Source organism: Pezoporus wallicus, unplaced genomic scaffold (assembly GCF_028554395.1).
Source record: "Pezoporus wallicus isolate ANWC-B61680 ecotype Strahan unplaced genomic scaffold, APGP_CSIRO_Pwel_v1 contig_7073, whole genome shotgun sequence".
In the NCBI taxonomy this organism is placed as follows: domain Eukaryota; kingdom Metazoa; phylum Chordata; class Aves; order Psittaciformes; family Psittacidae; genus Pezoporus; species Pezoporus wallicus.
Genome location: NW_026641326.1, coordinates 243,819 through 250,689, shown reverse-complemented (window position 1 = coordinate 250,689; position 6,871 = coordinate 243,819).

Sequence of the window (6,871 nt, the reverse complement as noted above, 5' to 3'; positions counted from 1 at the left end):
GAGTGGTGTCCTTCAGGGATCGGTGTTGGGACCGGTCTTGTTCAACATCTTTGTCGCTGACATGGACAGTGGGATTGAGTGCGCCCTCAGCAAGTTTGCTGATGACACCAAGCTGTGTGGTTTGGTTGATACCCTGGAGGGAAGGAATGCCATCCAGAGGGACCTTGACACGCTTGTGAGGTGGGCTGATGCCAACCTCATGAAGTTTAACCATGCCAAGTGCAAGGTCCTACACCTGGGTCGGAGCAATCCCAGGCACAGCTACAGGTTGGGCAGAGAAGAGATTCAGAGCAGCCCTGTGGACAAAGGACTTGGGGGTGTTGGTCAATGAGAAAATGAACATGAGCCGGCTTCAGTGTGCGCTCGCAGCCCAGAAAGCCAACCGTATCCTGGGCTGCATCAAAAGGAGCGTGACCAGCAGGTTGAAGGAGGTGATCCTGCCCCTCTACTCTGCTCTTGTGAGACCTCACCTGGAGCATTGTGTGCAGTTCTGGTGTCCTCAACATAAAAAGGACATGGAACTGTTGGAACAAGTCCAGAGAAGGGCCACGAGGATGATCAGGGGACTGGAGCACCTCCTGTATGAAGACAGGCTGAGAAAGTTGGGGCTGTTCAGCCTGGAGAAGAGAAGGCTGCGTGGAGACCTCATAGCAGCCTTCCAGTATCTGAAGGGGGGCTATAGGGATGCTGGGAGGGACTCTTCATTAGGGACTGTAGTGATAGGACAAGGGGTAACAGGTTAAAACTTAAACAGGGGAAGTTTAGACTGGATATAAGGAAGGAGCTCTTTCCTGTTAGGGTGGTGAGGCACTGGAATGGGTTGCCCAGGGAAGTTGTGAATGCTCCATCTCTGGCAGTGTTCAAGGTCAGGTTGGACAGAACCTTGGGTGACATGGTTTAGCATGAGTTGTCCCTGCCCATGGCAGGGGAGTTGGAACTGTATGATCTTAAGGTCCTTTCCAACCCTAACTATTCTATGATTCTAATATCAGTCTTCACGAGTCAATCTGCTACCTATAAAGTTAAAGAAAGGGATTTCTGCTGTCTGTCCTCTCTTCAGGCAGAAAACAGAGTCAGTAAAAAACCCTCCTCTTAACACTGTCTGCATTTAGAAACAGCCTACATTTCAAGTAATTAAAGCTGATGATCCTGACAAACATTCACCTCCAAAGAAATAGTATACTGTAAATGTAAACTCTCGAGATCCTTCCAGGCATATCAGCACAACTGTCTCCTAAAAATTCCTCCCAAGCCATCTGGTGCCTTATCTTTGTAGCCAAGCCATACAATAACTTTAAAAGAGGATTGTTGCTTTAGTCTCAGGACTACAGATTCCCTTCAAAATATCACAGCTAGCCCTGAACCCATCAGCAGGGAGCTCTGGCTGTGTGAATACTCCACTTTTTTCTATCAGGACCCAAAATATCCAGCTGCGGTTCTCTGGGGAGATCCCTTCCTCATGTGGTTTGCAAAGGGGGTGAGGGAGAATGCTGTGCACTTCCAAACAGGGATTTATACTCCATTAATTCTCTCTACGGCAGCCCAGCCTGAGTGGCATGACATGAATGTGGTTACAAAGGCTGCAGCCAACCCACATCATTCTTGTAGGTCTCCCTGTACCTGCGAGGGGAAAGTATGGTTGCCAGGTTTGCTCCTACACAGCTTTTGCTATCAAAAAAGGTGTTTAGTGAGTGAGAGGGCAGGAAAGCATGGAGCACAGATGGCTGATGGAAACAACTAGGGAGGGAAAGGACATCCCTGCTTCAGCTTTGCAGATCATCCAGGGTTTGCTCTCCCCTGGTTGCACACCACTACTTCTGAGCCTGCTCCTTAACATCTCACCTAAATTCCATCATTTAAGAAACACTGAATTCTTACCGTTAAGTGCCCTATTTTGGTTGCAAAAGCAGAGCTTGACAGTGAAGTTAAGTAACAAAGCCAAACCTGCAGGCATCTGACAGCAGAGCACTGATCCAGCTACAGACCATTGTAAGGGATCTTGTGTTAGCTGCTCAGGCAGGACAATGGCCGTTGTGAGAAACAGGCAGGTTGCTGCAGCCACACACTCTAAACAGTGCATGGCTGAAAATAGAGCTTGCTCACCGCTCACTCATCCAGGGCAAACACAGCATAGTTGGGGAAAGACCAAATCCCTTTTTAGGTCTTGGTGGCATGTTTATATGCTGACTCTACCCTGCTCTAGTCTGTTCCTTATCAATGCTGCTTTCAGAAGAAATGAGGGAAATGGGTGCAAGAGTGTAGAAGCACATGTAGGAGAGCTCCTTCCTCAGCACATCCTGCACTCAGCAAGCTAGAGACTTGCTGGAAGATGCACCTGCAGCATCATATTTAAGCAGTGTCTCTTACTCCTTTAACATTAGTGGAGCGAACCCACATAACTGCTCTGGTTTGGTGCACCTTCTGGCTGTGCTAATGATGTGATGCCAGAAGTTGTGTCAAGTGATGGAGCTACTATTAGATTACCTTCTCCTTCTCTGTGCCAGTCTGCGTCCAGCTACATGGGCAGCATTTTGAAGCTCCCTGGTTTTCAGCGCTGCACCTTAGAGAGAAGAGGTATTTTTCAATTAGAGAGAAGTGTTGTTTCAAGCTGTTGCATCTTGGTAATGAAATACTGGCTGTAATATATGCTTGTCAAGTATTAATAAGCACAATATGATATTGTAAAATTGCTCCTGCAAATGACAGAGGTCCTGACTCTGCACTTCTCCAAGTCAGTGGAAGTTTTGTTGATGAATTTGGACAGCAGCTGGATTAGGCCTAAAACATTCCCATTTATTAGCCATTGAAAGTTTTTCTAATGTTTTTATAACTGGTACAGACTTTCTACCACTGTACAAATGCAACAACATCACAAAGACTTCCCACAGGAAGATGCTTTTGCTTTTAGCTGGCTTCCTTGTGATACCTGTAGGGAAATCAAACAGCTTAGGGGAAAAGAACTTGGTATAGAATCCCAGACTGGTTTGAGTTGGAAGGGACCTTAAAGCTCAACCAGTTCCAGCCCCCTACCATGGGCAGGGACCCCCTCCACTAGAGCAGGTTGCTCCAAGCCCCTGTGTCCAACCTGGCCTTGAACACTGCCAGGGATGGGGCAGCCACAGCTTCTCTGGGCACCCTGTGCCAGCGCCTCAGCACCCTCACAGGGAAGAGCTTCTGCCTAAGAGCTCATCTCAGTCTCCCCTCTGGCAGGTTAAAGCCATTCCTCTTGTCCTGTCCCTACAGGCCCTTGTCCAAAGCCCCTCTCCAGGTTTCCTGCAGCCCCTTTAGGCACTGGAGCTGCTCTAAGGTCTCTCCTTAAGAAGCCTTCTCTTCTCCAGGCTGACCCAGCCCAGCTCTCTCAGCCTGGCTCCAGAGCAGAGCTGCTCCAGCCCTCAGCATCTCTGTGGCCTCCTCTTGATTCACACAAACAGGTCTGCGTCCTTCTTGTGTTGAGGGCCCCAGTGCTGAACACAGTACTCTAGGTGGGCTCTCAGCAGGGCAGAACAGAGGAGAATCCCCTCCCTTGACCTGTTGCTGATGCTCTGGGGATGCAGTCCAGCACACAAGAGGGTTCTGGGCTCAAGTATACATTGCCAGGTCATGGGGAGCTTCTCATCAACCAACACCCCCAAGTCCTTCTCAATTTAGTCTCTGCCCAGCCTGTATTTGTACTTGGGATTGCCTGAAACCATGTGCAGGACCTTGCACTTAGCCTTGTTGAGGTTCACATGGGCCCACCTCTCAAGCCTGTATTTGTAAAGCTGCTGAGCTTTTTCCCTACTCTAATGGATATTTGTATTTTATTATCTCTAAAGACAATCTGCTATTTGGGGAAAAGAATTAAAACAACCCTCCTAAAATAGTTTTACAGCTTAATGATCCCTGCAATGAAATATTACATTGTACACTGAGACTGCATGCAGGCTTCAGTGAGAGGGTGGAACTGATCACAGGATCAGAACACCATGACTGTGTCCTTTGCCAAACTGCCCATCTCAGTCTCCTTTTCATAGGGTGATGGTGATACCTCACAAAGCTGTTATGATAATTAGCTTATGTGAATAAAAGTACATGGCTCGAGGGGTAAAGTTTTTTGTACCTCCAGACCTTCCAATGTTCCCAGATTGTGTTTTGGTGCAGGATTACAGAACATCTGTTCTGTTTAGTCCTCCTTGTATTGCTGTTAACGTTTTGGCAAAGGCACCTGGAACACAGCATAGATGCATATGTACATAATATCAGAAGTCAAAAGGAGTGTATTCAGGTCCTGTTTGATTTATAGCCTGTCAAACACAAAGAATAAACCCATCTTGTGTTTAGCTTGATGGCTTAATTTGCACAAAAATAGGAAGGTCCAGAATTTAGTGTTTCTTGGCTCGGAACCTGCCCCAGATTGCTACCTGTAGTAAAAAGGGCAGGGGATGGGATCTATAAATGCTTGTCAGGCCAATGGAACTGCCAGGCTGCAGCAAGAAGCAGAACTTGGGCTACTCTGAGCGTGCACTTTCCACAAGGCGGATAAGAGGTGTAAGCAAAAGTCTGCACAATGCTGGGAGGAGGGGAGGGGGTGAGGTGGCACCAGCAGTTTTAAGGGGAAACCCTCAAGGGATCATTATGTCCATCCATGCTGACCTGAAACCGAAAATCCCACACATTTCCAGTGCCTACGTGGGCTTTGCTGTTCCTCCCACCCAGTCCCTCATCCCTACTCATTTGTCTGTTTTTCAGGGTCAAAGTTGTTTCTAGGCAAATGGAGAGCCAGTTTCCTTTCATGTGAGTGGAGCCATATGACTTGTTTGCTTTTCCTTCTTCACCTCCTGTTCCCAAATGATAGTTCCGCACCCAGGCAAGGAGCAGGGGTGATAACTGCAAGAACAGGGTTAGACTTGCATCTCTACTGCACCCAGCTTGCTCCCACAGGACACAGCTCCTGCTGCAATTCACTGGCAGGGAGGACATTTGAGTTGCACAGCTTGACCCAGAGGAGGGCCACAAGGATGATCAGGGGACTGGAGCATCTCCTGTATGAAGACATGCTGAGAACATCAGGGCTTTTCAGCCTGGAGAAGAGAAGGCTGCGTGGAGACCTCATAGCAGCCTTCCAGTATCTGAAGAGGGCCTACAATGACTCTAGAGAGGGACTCTTCATCAGGGACTGTAGTGATGCAATGAGGGATAATATGTTTAAACAAAGGAAGCTCAGGTTAGGTATAAGGAAGAAGTTCTTTACTGTGAGGGTGGTGAGGCACTGGCACAGATTGCCCAAAGAAGTGGTGAATGCTCCATCCCTGGCAGTGTTCAAGGCCAGGTTGGACAGTCTCTTGTGTCTGTGTCTAGTGTGAGGCATACCTGCCCGTGGCAGGAGGCTGGAATTTGAGGATCTTAAGGTCCTTTCCATTCTATGTGAGCAGAACAGCTTCCTAAACTGAAAGGCAGCACAAGGTATCCTTGTTAGGACAGATGAGCAAGACAGGCTAAAACCCAGTCTGCAAAGCTGTTAAAAGGAAATGAAATCTTTCACTTTCTGACCACACAGATTAAATGGGAGGAGAAAATGTTGGCTATCTTCAGTTAGCTTGTGGCATTGAAGAACAACCATCAAGGGAAACAGTCTGCCTTCTGGGATAGTCATTGAGCAAGAGAGTGGATACAGCAGATAAAGGAAGATGACTCTTACCCAGAGAGGCTCAGCAGCAAAGAACAAACATTAGTGACTGGGGATTACACACAGGGAGAAAGGAAACACTAACTGGAGTGAAAAGCAGTGCAAAAACCTCAGGAAATTTGGGTTCCTCGAGTGTATTTTTGCAGCAGTGTGCACTGCTTTAAATCTCCTACTGAAGTTCTGCTGTTGTGGTCAAGTTCTCATTTTGTAGTTTAGAGAAGAAGGATTTGCAGCTCAGCTTTTGCAATATTTACACAGGTAAGACTTCCAGGGTTTTAAGATTTTGCCATGGGTAGGTATGGGCTCTTAGAAGTTACTTCTGACTCGGTAAGGACCTGGAGTCTGCACAATTACCATACTGTAAGTATTAATAGATCCTTCCTAATAGAAAAGTTATTTGAATTTAAGATTGTAGCTTAGTTTCTCTAAATTCCAAGTAATCAATTTACTTATGCTTCGGCTTTCCTTCTGCACTAATTGTCAGCTGTAAAGATTCAAAAGCTGCACAACATACAATTCTTATGTTTGTCAGTGGAAATGGCACTGTAAGTAAGTAATACCATGGTGCTAGAGTGTGTTTAGGACTATTGCAAAGTCAGGACTTGGTCCTGGGAGTAAACTTCAGTCTGCTCTCAACTCTGCCCCATAATTGAGATCTAATGAGTCTCTCCATGGTTCAGCTCCCCTCTTCTGAAAGATAGAGGGGGTTTGTCTCTTGCTTATCCTCATGTCTGTATGTGCCAAGGTTTCAGATCAGTGAGCAAGACTGTGAGGATGCTCCTCCTCAAGACAGCCTTACTCCATTCAGCTCAGTGCCAGCAAGAACAGGGTCTTACCCACCCAAGTCATAGGTAGGTGCTGCCACTTCTCACCCTGTGACAGCACTTGAGCTCCTTTGAACCCCACCTCAGAGCCAAAATAACTGGTTACCTTGTAGAAAACTAAGTTGAAAAGTCTTTGATAGGTTTTCCTGTGTCAGCAGCTGAATAGAAGCAAGGCAGCTCCCACCAGGACCAAACCTGGCATGAAGGGATGCCGAGGTTGGGAGCAGTGGGATGCAGGATGTGAAATGGAGACAGTGGTTGCCTTGCGGCACTCTGCAACCCAGATAAAACAGCAGCAGACCCGTTTCCCAACACCACCCTGATCTGAGGACTGAGGAGATGCAGGAGGGCTGCACCCCTCTCCCCCAGGATACCTGCAGGA